We start from the raw sequence: 14,551 nt of genomic DNA, 5'->3' as shown, positions 1-14,551 counted from the left end.
ATTTCACATAAAGGGAAAAAGGTGACGCCTGAAAGGGCGCAGGCAACTATGAAAACCGCAAAGCAGCATACAGGAAAACAGATGCAGCAGTTTTTTTGGGACTTTGTAATTGTGTTAGAGCCTGGGTGTTGGACTACAGTTTATACACAAGACCTATTTTGCAGGCTCCCTGCCACCCTCCCTCTTGAGCCTGATATTCTTAAGTTCCGGAAACTTCTCAAGACCTTCCTCTTCTCCTCTTCCTTCTCTCTCACCCTGCTAACCTAGCTCTCTGCTCTTCCCTCGCTCCCTCCTTCCATACAGCTCACTGGCTGGCTGCCTGCTGTACCCCAGAGTCTCACAGGTCCCAGCAACCCCTGCCAGTCCTTCTGCACTTGAATCAGGTCCTTGCACCCCACCCACTCACTGCACTTGCTATAAATCCTGAGAGATTCTCCCTCTCTGCGCTTCCCCAGTCCTTACTGACTGAGTGCAACTGGTCCCCTGCCCCTCTCTCGTCCTGCCTGCACTTGCAATACAGCTCTGCCTGTAGATCTTTCAGTCCTTACTTGTCTTACCCCTTAATGTGCACTTGAAAAAAACACAGAATCGCCATCAGGCCTATTTGTTGTATCTTGACTGTTAAATTTACCATATCCACTTAATCTGCCTGTGCAGACTGTTAGCGCTTCAGAACTTCAAGGGCTTTGAGCGACTGTTGTTTTTTCCCTGTGTTCCCACCCTCCTTGAGCGCTTTGAAACACTTGCCTATGTATAGACACTTTACAAATATACAATACCATACCAATGCCAAGTGTGCAGCTCATACTAAACTAACAGACTTTATTTCTTGGGGGAACGAAGCCGCAGATGCAGAAGCCAAGATGGTTGCATAATATTCAGATATTTCAATCTTTGATGCACCAAATTTAAAAGAAAAGTGGTCACAGCTATAATGACGCAAGAAGGGTTTAATACATTACTGATGACCCAATTCATGTAGATTCAAGGAATTGCACCACAGGAAAAGCAGGAATTATGGAGGCAAAGGGGGTGTTCCTTATCCCCCAATGAAGCATTATGGTGACAAGACAGCAGTGAAACGCTGGTGATGCCAGTAGCGTTATTAAAGGTTGCGCTTGAGCAGTTGCATTACCCTGCGCATGTAACTAGGGAAAGTGTTGCTACAACAATAGCGAAAGACTGGTTCATTACGAATTTGTTAGAACACGTTGCATTTTATGTAGTAAACTGCATAGTATGTCAAATGTTTGCAGCTGGATATACACTGAGAACGATTAGCGGAGTAATTCCTCGACCGAATGGTCCTTTTCAGCGTTTACATATTGATTATGTTGATATGCAACAGGTGTGTAGTGGATACAGGTATCTGATAGTGGTAGTCTGTACTTTCTTTAGGAGGATCGAGGCAGGTCCATGTACACACCTTGATGCGACGTGCATAGCAAAGTTTTTAGTAAGTCTTTCCGAGATGGGGAGTGTGGTAAGTGCTGAGATCCGATAATGGGCCACATTTTGTTAATGAAGTATTTGAACAGATAGGGCTATTATTGAATATTAAACATATGTTTTCTTCTTCTTATCACCGGCAAGTGAACAGAATATGTGAGAGACTCAACAGCCTCCTTAAAGAAAGGATAGCCAAGATAAAATAGACTCTGAAAAAGCAATCGCTATATTGCCTGCCCTTAGCTTTATATGCCCTACGAAATCAGCCTGGTTCGGACCACCACCTCACCCCTCACGAGAAACAGGGAGGTGAATGAGAACGCCTCTTACACCTCCATCTCAGAGTAAATGTGATGCCCAGAGCACAGAAAAATTTTAAGAAATTAGTTAAATGAATATTTGACATGAATGACGTCTAGCATCTTTCTCATTTCAGATCAACTCAAGCACCAAGGGGGTTGGCCTCAGAACACAGATGAAAACCATTAAGCAACCGGATCAAAAGAACTATTATCGACATCTAAACTGTTCATTGGCAACAGGATTCTGATCAAAAACTTCACCAGAAGGTGGCACGAGCCACAATTGCATGGCCCCTTTATCATCGAAAATATAATCAGCAGTAAAAGTTCAAGGCAGACAAGCTTAGCTTCATTTGAGTGATTCCAAACCCTACAAAAGTGAGACCGTACCTCCCACCATTGTCGATCCAGAAGCAAGACAAGAAGAAGAATTTCAGTGTGTGCAGACTCGATCGATGACAAGGAAGAAGTTTGATATATCAATCAGCTAATACTGCAGATTTTGCATTTGGACAAAGGTTCAGTTGAACACTCCTTATAGATATTATAGCAGGAGTACAATCCCTTGCTACGAGCCTTAGGAATCTTTTGAAAAATGAACTTTAGAATTTTGATGAAGTATTAAGGATATGCCTAAATGCCAATTTCTAATTTGCAACTGGAAACATGCACAATATCCAGACTTCTTTCTTGGTACATACCTGTTCTAAGTATTTGAAACCCATGGTGTTGTCCGATAGCGAAGTGCATCGACTTGTGCTTGCTGTTTTTATATTTATCCTTCAAGCTTATCCTGCTCTTGTTAGAAGAAACGTTGATATTCACACTTTTTTACAGGATCCTAAAAATGGGCCAGTGATTAGAAGATTGCTAACATTACAACTGCGTGAGTAAACATTTGGTAAAGTGTATTAATAATGAGAAATATAGATGGTGATGTGGTTCTAGAAGATGAACCAAAAGTGGCGAAATGTCACAAAAGGTTGTTACTCGTGTTTTGGTGTATCACCTACTCCTGCACAACCACACTCTTTATCTTTCTATTCCTCACGTTTCACAGTCACTATTACACTAGTACTTCTGTGGAGACAGAAACCTTTACAGTTCCCTCCACTACAGGAACTGCTGTTGGTTTGCCCATTACTGATGTGCCAAAACCCTTTGTGTTGTCTCCCCGTAGTAGAGCTGCTTTAGAGCTATTTCCATGGGCTGCAACCATTTTGTTAGGTAGACGAAGGAGAAGCCTAGAGGAAGATAATGAAGGGATAAATACATACTTGGACAATGCAGCACATTTGGGTCACAACATGTTCTATCAACACATGAAAAGTGTGGGGAAGAGAACCTCTAAGGAGAGTTGTTACGTTTGCGCTCTCATACCCTATGCAATGAATATCGCCCAAACTTTTATTTCCAGAGAAATTCCAGAACACGATGACAGATGTCTTATTCACCTTGCGGCATTCATGACTCGAGGACAGTTCCAAGGCGATTGAGCCACTCTGCAGTGGAGATCGAAATGGCCATTTCCATTCCAGGATGATTATACCGAGACTACACAGATGGAAAAAGAGCCTGCATGGAAGAGCAAGATGCTCACGTATCCTAGGGCAGGACAGGATGAAGTGGTCATAGAAGAAATGAAGAAAATAGACTGTCCTGATAGAACAGAAATAGCTGCTTGACATGGATGCTGGGAAAGAACTCAAGTTTTAGACTATGGACGAGTGAAGTCCAAGAAAGGATGGGAAGAAGGATTGATGTCCTGTGCAGTTCATCTATTGAAGCCAGCATACGTGTAACAAGTGCAAAGAGGAAATGATGGGTTTTTGAAGTCATGGTCCAAACATGCCAAGCTGCTGACATGGGTGGAAGATGAATCAGGTTCAATGGTTGTGATTCCACTAGCAAATGCAACACTGTGCTTTCGAACAGAAGGAAAGAAGCATGTGGGAGATAACAAAGGTTGCAAAACTACAGTTGATGTCTCCAGAATGGGAGCAGGGACAGCCGTTCTGATGAATCGATATTGGGCATGTGGGTCCGGAGCCTACATGAACATGCCCAAGGACTGGGGAGTGACATGTTCTTTGGTACTTATCCATGTTCCAGCATTAGCGATTCCTCAGAGCGACCTAAATATTGGAGAATTTCTGAAAGCAGATGCCCATTTGAGAAGGAGAAGATCCCTCAAATTTTTCAATTGAACCAAGAGAGAGAACTACTTCTCAGCAAAGTCAATAGATGCATATGAGGCTATCCCGTATGAGCATAGGCTGTTCAGCAAAACTGCTTCAATCTTCACGGCTATCTTCATGCCTGAGATCCAGACGATGGCGAATGTGAAGTGGTTACAAATCACTCTCTGGGAGCTTCTGCAGACAATCAACACTACCATAAAAGGATTCAATGCTATCAAGAAAGCCCTGTGGCAGAAGGGCTGTGTTGCATCTGTTTAGCTGTGGCGGCTTGACAGTTATTCTGCGTTCCTGTGGACCGATGTGGATAAGATGCTGAACTTCCTCCCACTGTCATCTCATCGAGCTACCAGCACGAGTGAAGTCTAAAGCGAACGGTGAAAAGGACGCTGTTGCTTTAAAATAACTCGAGGATTCCCTGCAGTGACGCGCAAGTCACATGACCATCGTTGGGCTACATTTGCATAACCAATCCGCCCTTGCGGCGTAAGCCCTGTGGCAGAAGGGCTGTGTTGCATCTGTTTAGCTGTTTGGCGGCTTTGGCGTGTGGCGGGTCTCATACCCGACGCAAGAAGCAGAATCTGCTGGACCCGCGAGAACTACAGGCATCCTGAGGAGTCCAGTAGTAGAGTTTCGCCTGTCCTCTTTCCTTTTACTTTTGTTATTATCTGAGGAGCTGCACGACGAGACATTACTCACCCCCTACCTCGTTAAGTTATTTTTGATCATACTTGCGGCGTCCGGAGCGCGGCAGTCGATTCCAGTTGATCCCAAATCGCTTTCAAGCATCCTTGTCTTTGCACTGTGGCCCATTTGCAGTAAGATTCATCGATGACGCTGACTGCCGAAACCACAGGTCCTCAGACACGGAAAAAAACTCTCCAACATCGGCGCACGCTTAATCCTTGGACGGCGATGAAAGCCTCAGCCTGTAAAAAGGTAAGCAAAACTGCAAGTCGAACCTTACTTGCTTCACTCACTCTCCCGACAGTTCTTTCACATGCCACATCGGTCTGTTCTCTAGGACTACAAACAACAAATTCTATACAAGATGTACAAAACACCTTAAGTTCAAGTGAAGAATTACTTCCCTGCATTGAAGGATGTACACCCCAACTAACAATTGACAATTTATATGTTGCCGACATGGCAGTTTGGGATCTCGTGCATCAGATCCATCAAGGGAAACACATAAATTCTCCTATAACGCCAACTCATGCTCAACAAGATGCAAACAAAGGCGATGGACATGAAAATGGGCATGTAAATTCTGTGCCTGTAATACTCTCTCATGGTCACCCCAGTAACTTGATGAGAGCACCTCCGGCCAGCGTCTCGGATGAAGACGCGGCTTTGCAACTTGAAAAGTTTCCACTCTCCTCAATTGCCACTCATTCAACTTCCAGCATGAGTACTACAACACAACTGAGTACAGATGTGACCCGTGTCTCGCAACAACAAGCACATCTAGTAGACCATGACATAGCTCAGGTCGAAATTGTAACGACTTTACATCCCTGCGAACTACTGGACTCTAACAAACATGTAATGTTGCCTTTCGTGGTGAGCGATGATGAACTACTAAACATCTCAAATGCGCTGCCTTCTCACCTTTTTCCGGCGAATGATAACCCTTCAAACCTTACATCTTTATTTTCACAGACGAAGTCTTCCAGGGCTGCAACTTCGACAAACTTAGGCTCTTGCACTTCTACTTTTGTACCTAGCAGCCAGTCCCATCTGCCTCAGTCAAATTCGCTTTCAACAGGTGCCGAGTCCGCAAATCGCCATGATTGGCCGATAGTGCCAAAGGAATCCTCCTTTGACCTAAACCACAAGACCTGCCATCCTCTGGTCAGACCGACTGTAACTTCCAAGGTGATTTATCCATTAACGAACCACAAGCCTGAGGCTCTTGCACTAGGCAATAATAGTGGATACGCATGTCAGGCGCCAGAGGCTTCAAGTGCGTCTCCTGGCGGTCTACATCAACGGCCCTCTGACTTGACCACTCAAACAGCAATAGCAAAAACATCTGATCTGGATTCAAGCTCTTTTGCAAGAGTGCGTCGCCTACAACGAATTGCAGAGTTGAAATCCAAAATGCACTTTCCGCAAAAACCTGATGACCAGCAAGTCAGTCAGGCAAGTACGCCTCACCGGCCGATTGAGTCTGTCTATGGTGATACTCATTTGCCTAATCTAACAAGAACACTTTCACCAATTAATGCAAAGTTCAACTTGAATTGCTCTAATGCGGCCTCAATCGAGGAACAATCTTTGGCAGGTAAAGTCAAATCTGTGAATATATCAATGGAAGCTTTAACACAAATTCATAATAATGTTTTAGCTGCATCAGCGGTGGCTTTAGCCCCGTTCACTAAATTATACGAAGCTTTACATAGACAATTAAGCGATCAAGGTGCGTTCATTCAAAACTTGACGCAAAAAATAGAAAAAATTGATCACTTTACAAATTTTCTTCAAACAGAAATGGAAAAAAATGCTGATATATCCACAAGATGGCAAGAGTGGTTAGGTGATTTGGCAGCTAGACACCACTGTCAAAATGACACTTTATCAGAAGGTCTTCTAGAAGCAGTGAAATGGATGAGGAAAAATGCCACTCAATATACTCAAACTCTCGCCCCTTTAGTCTCGGCTCCAAGTCCTCCAGCAACTCAAAATGTGGATGTAAGACTACCAAATGAAACAACTCCGGACTTCAATGTTGCAGCATTAAATTCTAATGAGGTCCCGCCCCCTTCACCTCACACCCACTTCTTGCAACCTACATCTGAGCATTTTAGCTCAGTTGAATGTATTAGTGGACATGACGAGCAACTAGAAAATGCTCATCCTCACACAAAAGACACAATTGAGAATCTAGAAGTACCCTCTGGTTCAGCAATCTTTAAACCCACCTCATTTAACATCTTTACTGGCCCTGCTAAAACTCTAGATTTAACCAAAAAAACTCATAAGAATGGTCCAAAACCCAATGGAAAACTTCTAACTAAATCTGGTCCAAAAGATGTATCACAAAAAAATAAACGAACAAATGTCAAAAAATTCATAAGAACTCTGACGACTCCGAAAAAAAAGCAGTCTTTTCGTACGTGACAACGTAAAACTACACGATGATCTTACACAATCTCATGGGTTAGTACATGCAATTGACCAAAAAAAAGTCATGTCCAAATTACCAACCAAATGCTGTCGCCTGAACACGGATTTTGATATCTCAAATATGTCCGGCGAAAACGGCTCTGTTGACCTATGTGATCTATCTACGTACTCAATCAGAAGTGAAATTAACATTGACTCTTCTCCTGCAGTTCTGGCACCAAACGACTAAGGAAACCAGGCAAGGAAGACATTTCCCTTGAAAGAAAACGTGACTAGATGTCACGTTAGTGAATCTACAAGGACGGTTCGGCCCACTTCTTTAAAGATCCAGTCATCACCTGTTAGTTCAAAACTAAACCCGAAACTAACAATAAATCAAAGAAAAAATGATTCACACTTTCACTCGCGAGTACCTGATAGCTTAAGTGCCAAACCTGTACCAAGTTCATGGAAGCTTCGTCTCTAGAATATCGACTCTTATGGAAAAGAAGTAAACTTGAACAGAGTGAATGTCCTAAAACTATTCGCCTGTGTTCCCCAACTCAGAACAATAACCACAGATGACATCAAGATTGTAGAATATGTAACGGAAAAAACAACTGATCAAGTACTATTACAAATAATATTGTCTGCAGTAAAAAAAATCTTACTGCAAGCAGTCGACGAACTGCTAGTATATGGATTCGATATAACCCTCTAACCTGACTTGATAATTCAAAAAGAAGTTTCAACTAATCTACCAAATTTAGGAAAATTTGAAAGACCAATCTGTCGTACATCCTTACGGAAGTCATTATCCTTCTCTCACAGACTACAAAATGATATGGATTACAAACCCAGCAACAGAGGATTCAGACAGAAGACTCAGTCTACTAACAACAACATTCAATAACCATGAGCGACACGGATGAAGCTAAGGTTACTCTCCTGGAATACCCGCAGATTCTCTCATCTGTTTGGTAACTTTTACAGAACCGCTTGATGAGGTCTTCGCAATTTGCCTTCAGGAAACATGGCTGTGCGATGCTCCGAATCGTGATGGCTTCACTACTCATCTGAATCCTGCCAAAAGAAACACTAAGGGTTGTCCATACTCAGGCTTAATCACCTTACTGAAAATTCAAAATTGGATGACTCCCAAGGAAGCGGTTAACCCAAACCCGTTTGTTCAGGGTACTATTATTCAAATTGGGAAGAAAAACTCAGGAACTTTCAGCTATTTACTCATAATCAATTGTTACTGGAACCCAGCAATGATTACCACCACAGAATTTATCGACTCAATAACAACTTTGATTGACGATGCTTTTCTTAAATACTTTGATCTATCGTTGTTAATATGTGGTGACTTGAACTGCAGCTGGTATCGATTCAATCATCAAACGTTGGAAAACAACGCTATACCTAAAGACAAAGTTACATTACGAGGTAAACTATGGTCACAAGCACTTTCGTCACGAAACTGCCAGATGGTTAATGGCAACGCAAAAGGAGACCAACCCTGCAAGACAACCTGGAAGCGACTTCTACTTATTAACACTCTTGACTATATTTGGGTCTCTTGTAATCTATTTGAAAGAGTTGTTTCATTAGAAGTAGTTCAAAATCATTAGAAGTAGTTCAAAAAGATGCAAGTGACCACGACTTGCTTCGACTATGTATGGACTTCGAAATTTTTGCTCAACCAAAGACCTACAAATTCCCACTGACAACAAACGCAGCCGGAAATCGGCTAAAAACTACTGGCTCGTCAATAGAGAAATTAACCTTCCATCTTGAAGACTCAAATGACGTGGACTATGTTCCTTTGCTGTTTGCATGTTCACAACATTATGCCAACTCAAACACCTACGGTCTCACATTGAAAAATCTATATAGCTCAGAAATAGCAGTGGCTAAAAAATTGTTGAGGAAAGACCTTCGAATGTTAAGAAAAACACATGATGATCCAAATGACATACAAAGAAGCTTAAAGGAACGACGTCAGGAATATAGAAATTGGCTTAAATCCCATTCTGTCATAATTGATCAAAATAGAGCTGAAATTATACTAAAAGTAATTATTACAAAGAACTCATGAGAAATTTGGGCTATCCTAAATAAAGGAAATACAAGAACCAACCCATTCATCTCGAATGCAATCTCAAGCTCTTCATGGGTGGATTACTTTACAAAGGTTAATGAACAACCTTACCAAATCCCCCAAGTTCACCGTCTTCCTTCTACTAAAGAATGGGATATAACTCCATCATATGCTGACCTCGAATCAGCAATTCAAAAATTAAAAAACTCAAGAGCAGCAGGTCCCGACCAAATAACTAACATCATGCTAAAAAAACACAAGCATCATTGGGCCAAATTTATGGAATCTCGATTCCGTCAAATTTCAACCCTGAGAAAAACACCTGAGTCTTGGGCTAAGGCAATTGTGGTACCCATTTACAAGAAGGGTAACAGAGATGATCCGTCGAACTATCGTCCAATTGGCCTGCTCGACATCATGGGCAAAATATTTGGTTCATTTCTCCGAATGAAGTTGACTGCTTGGGCATCAAAGGCGAATCAAGTAGATTGTCGACAAACAGGTTTCACGAAAAATGTAGGCGTTGATGCCAACTTGACCATACTAACCATCTTAAAACTTGAAGCCCTGAAAGCTAAAACAAAAATCTTCTTTGCTTTTGTCGACTTAAAACAAGCTTTCGACGCAGTTCATCGTGAAAAACTGTGAGCTAAATTAAGCGAGTGGAACTGTCCATCTCAATTTCTTGACCCTCTAATAGCGCTTCATTCCAATACTTCTGTTCAAGTAAGAGTAAATTCTCAAGGTTAGTTGACTGACCCAATTCCAACGTACAAAGGGGTCAAGCAAGGATGCCCATTGGCGGCTGACTTGTTTAAAATATTTATCTCTGATCTACCGAAATGGATGGAAGCCACACACTGTTTTCCCCCAAAGATCAACGCAAAACCTGTTAATTGTCTTGTTTACGCTGACGATATTGTGCTGATTGATCGCACTCAGATAGGCTTGCAAAACCTGTTGTTGAAGTTGAATGAATATTTAAAAATAAACGATCTGCAACTGAATACAGGGAAAACTAAGATCATGTGTATTGGTAAAATTGTTTCACGGAAGGACAAAAATTTTCGATGGGCAATTGAGAATATTCCGCTTACTATTGTGACATCTATACGATACTTAGGAATAATGGTTAACAACTCCATTTGCGAATCAGCCTGGACGAATGACCTTCTTGCAAGAGCTACTATACTTGGTATTCAAGGTGCGAAAATTAATAAAGAGTATGGTAAATTTTCAATCGAACCACTAATAACATTCTATCTGCAGAAGTTCATTCCCACTATATCTTTTGGTGGAGAGTCAGGATGGAACCTCGATCATCGGCTATGGCAAAAACTCGAAGGAAGGTTTTGGAAACGTGCATTGGGGCTCTCAAAAGACATCTCAATGGTGGCTCTGAGATATGAATTGGCTTTGACCTCACTTCAGATGACAATAATTTGGAAATCTCTATCCACTTTGAGGAAAATGAAGCTTGGTCGACAAATTCCAGCATATGAAATCTTTACCAATGATATTGTATGTATAGACTCGGGCCTACTTCAATCATGGCATTCCGCTTTGACAAATATCATGGAAGCTGCTAACATCAGCATCGAAGAATTAATTGATCGTCCACAACATGCGAAAAAAAAACTTGAACTATGGGACTGGATTCTAACCTACGAACATCGTACATCTCTTAAATCCACTCTACCAGGTTCTAAGAGCATGATCAAATTACACTCCCTTCCAAAATACTTATCTTCTTGTCCCTCTCGCCACCATCGGAAACAATTCCTGAAATTCAGACTGAACGCTCTCGCAACAAGAGAAACACTCTGGTGACGACGAGACACCACAATCAATTCCGACAAATGCAGGTTCTGCAAGACAGGAGAAATTGAGTCATTAAACCATCTTATAACTGAATGTACTGAGCTCAATATCGCTCGTGAACTACACCTTGGTTCCTATAAACCAATCTTTTATGATGCCGATGATTGGTGGGAAACCGTCTCGATTGGGAGAAATATCATGCTCATATGTAGCATAATCAACTTTTTAGACATGATCTTGCCCATCGACCGAAAACAAAGTATTTAAACTGAGGTGTAAGGAATTTTTTGTTTTTCTTTTTGAACACCTCAATGAACTCTAATGTCATACTATGGGTGTGATTCAAATATGCACTCTTAATGGGAACCTAACAGTTGAATCTCAGGATACCGTAATGTAACAAAAGTTTGATCTTGTATTGAACTGAAGTTTTACAATAAAAAAAAAAAGAAAGAATTGAGGACCATACTGTCATGATCTCTGCTTCCAAAAGGTCAGGGTTTTCCCAACTCCCTAGGAAGCAGATCCATAACCCAGGTTCCGAGTGCCAACCAGTCCCAATTGGGACCTTTTGGACCCAGTCCTGGCGCCAGTGGCACCAGGCTCATAAATATGCCCAGTCCCAGCGCTGGAAGCGCCGGGCTCATAATGCTTGGGTGGACTTACCTGCAGCAGACCATGCTGCTTACTTGCCTGCCAGTTGAGCCTCTGATCCTCTTCTGTTTGGAACTACTTTTCCTGTTGGGTGGGGCTGGAGCCACTCCCTAGATTTAGAACACTGGAACTCTTCTGGAAGGCAGGAACTCTTTTCTTACCAGGAACTCTTTTCTTAGTTAGGCGTGGCTGTGGAAGGAGACACCTAAGCACTACAGGAGGCTATTTAAACCACACCCGGTGGATGAATCTTGCTTTGCGTTATTCTGCACCCTCTGCAGCAGGACGCTCATCGTGTCTTCTGCATCCAGTCCTGGGCCTAAGGAAAAAGGCTTACCATCCTGAATCCAGTCTTCAGCAACACCTATAAAGACAAGAAAGAACAGGTTAGCATTCCGGCATCTGAAAGGCAAAGGCTTACCATCCTGAATCCAGTCTTCAGCAACACCTATAAAGACAAGAAAGAACAGGTTAGCATTCCGGCATCGGAAAGGCAAAGGCTTACCTACTCTTCGTGCGCTCCGGAGTTCTTCATACTGCATTCCGGCATCTGAAAGACAAAAGCTTACCAACTCTTTGCACGCTCCGGAGGCCTTCGGCGCTGCATCAGCATCTGAAAGACAAAACAAGGTGCGTTTAAAGACATTGGGGAACTTTAATACTCACGTGCCATTACTCCTTTCCACATCTAATCCAGTGGGTATTCCGGCACCCTGCAGCCGCTCCGAACTCGTACCTGCAAAATAAAAAGACAGTTAGAGCGCATCGTGAAGCAGGCAACAAGCGCTTACTCACGTGCTTCCAGGCGCTTCTATTCATCACACGGGCTCCATCTTCAACTCACTTCAGCCCGTCATCCGCCATCGCCGGAACCCTGCAAAACAAGAGACATCATTACTAAAGACTTTAAAAAGACATTTGAATGACTCGAAACTTACCGTTCGTGCAGTAAACGACGGACAGCAGTCCTCTGAAGTCAAGAGGCCTGCGCTACCTATCCAGTGAAGAAACTGGCTACAGCACCCTGCCCCGAGGCAGATGGAGAGCTCGGCATTCACTTACCTAAGGTGAGAGCGTTAACCTTTGGGGTCTACAGGAGAGGAGAAGAGGAAAGAGATAGGGACACCCCAATAACCCCAGTTCATTAACCCCATATTTTCTATCTGCAGACATCTTACTCTACACGTCAGGCATACAGTGCACAGAGGTCCAGCCCAAAGAGCCAACCGGGTGCTACACATCACCTTTGAAGATACGGTAGTCGCCCAGTCAAGACCGGCGCCTCTGCGAGAATCAGGTGAGCGTTACACATACGTCTAATGACCCTGCAGAACAGATTTTTCCTTGATATGATCACAGATATGGAAGGAGGAGTTTGTGCCAAAACCGGGTTATCATGTTGCACATTGAAACCTTATCACGATGATGAAAATGGGACCTTGGCAGAGGCTATAATGTTGCTGACGAACCTGCATAACAAGATGGAAGACGAGACAGAGGATGTTGCAGACGATAGTTGGTTTTCATATATATTATCATGGGTTCCGCAATGGATGGCAAACATTTTCCAGTTTCTTGGAGCAGTGTTACTGATGGTGATGTTTGGATTCTGTGTGATCAGGATAATAATTGCACAGTGCAAGAAAACAGCCAAGAAGGCAGTGGGAATGACGATCATGATTGACGTTGAATCAGGGTTCAGACACAAAGAATTGACTGATGAAGAAGTCAGAGAATACATAAAGGCCAGCATCGTAGCACCTGAGGAAACGAAGTTCCTGTATCCAAAGAATCACAAGAAGTGGGTCTATTGCAATTCGAATGGACAGTGCAGTTACATGACCTGGAGTGTGGATGAACATATCAAATCAGCCTGGTCCTTGAAGGGAGTGATGAAGATCTGGATCCCAAAGCAGCATTTCTTCAAGGGAAAATGTCAAGATGTGGAGGCCTGTGAAGGAGTGGTTGATGAATCAACCAGAGGGGGGAGTGTAGCGGAGCAGCCAAATGCCTTTGCAGGAAGTGCCGCCCCCCTGCGGCCTGTATGTTGGAAGCCTGAAATTGTGCCCTGCTTGACACCAGCGGTTGTGACTGTTCCGCTGAGAATTTTCGAGAAAAGGTGTCAGTTGATAAAGCTATACCAGATTTATGCCCAAAGAGATGACAAGCTCTTGGAAGAGGTCCCTGAAGGAATATGACACATGAGGGAAAGAGAAGCTGGTGTTGTCACAAGAAGCGAGAATGACACACTAAGAAGATAAGAAGATGATGTATGGACCTTACAGAAACCTATGACGAAATAAGGAACCAAGTGAACGTTTATATGCGGAAAGAAGATTGCATGTGTGTGTGATGCACTGCAGAAAATGCAAGCCTTTCAATTAATGTACAGATGGGGCGCTGTTGCGCGGCTTGCAAAATGGCCGCAGCCTGAGATGCTCTGGCAATGGCACCATAATTCTGCTGAATATCCTCTGCTCTATGGACCCGCTCACCCTCCGGAGCCCGCAGGTGTAGGAGTAAAGCACTGGGGCATTGTTTGAACCAAAAATCATCCATGGCTGCGGACGAGAAGTGCGGTGGCCTCATTGGGAGCGGAATGGGGGAGGAGCTGCATTTCCCGCTGAGAGCAAACAGTGCCCTGTGGCCGCACCCCAAGGCGGCAAACATCCGTACCCATAGATGTTGGCACCCCGGTGGGAGGAACGCGGGACGGGAAGACTCCTTGAATCGATTCCACGTCCATCGCTTGCTCACAAATACCTGAACAATGATTTCATAAATCCTGTGGGTAAGCAGGGCCTCCTGGGATCCAGCCCGGAGTGGAAGCCACCGGTGCTGCCCTCGCGGGCCTCCCAGTGCACTGAGTGGGGACTCGATTGGAATTGCCCAGCAGAGGGGGAAGCCCAGGATTT

General features: G+C 43.4%; 1 protein-coding gene across 1 annotated transcript in view; it reads left to right on the top strand.

Annotated features, from left to right (window-relative positions):
- ADCY10 (adenylate cyclase 10) overlaps nt 1-14,551 on the top strand; it is a 1,140,628-nt gene that overhangs the window by 217,374 nt on the left and 908,703 nt on the right. The gene's annotated exons all lie outside the window — the stretch shown is intronic.

The sequence above is a fragment of the Ambystoma mexicanum genome, chromosome 9 (genome assembly GCF_040938575.1).
Source record: "Ambystoma mexicanum isolate Mex_15411 chromosome 9, UKY_AmexF1_1, whole genome shotgun sequence".
Classification (NCBI taxonomy): Eukaryota; Metazoa; Chordata; class Amphibia; order Caudata; family Ambystomatidae; genus Ambystoma; species Ambystoma mexicanum.
This window is presented reverse-complemented; position numbering and strand designations above follow the sequence as displayed.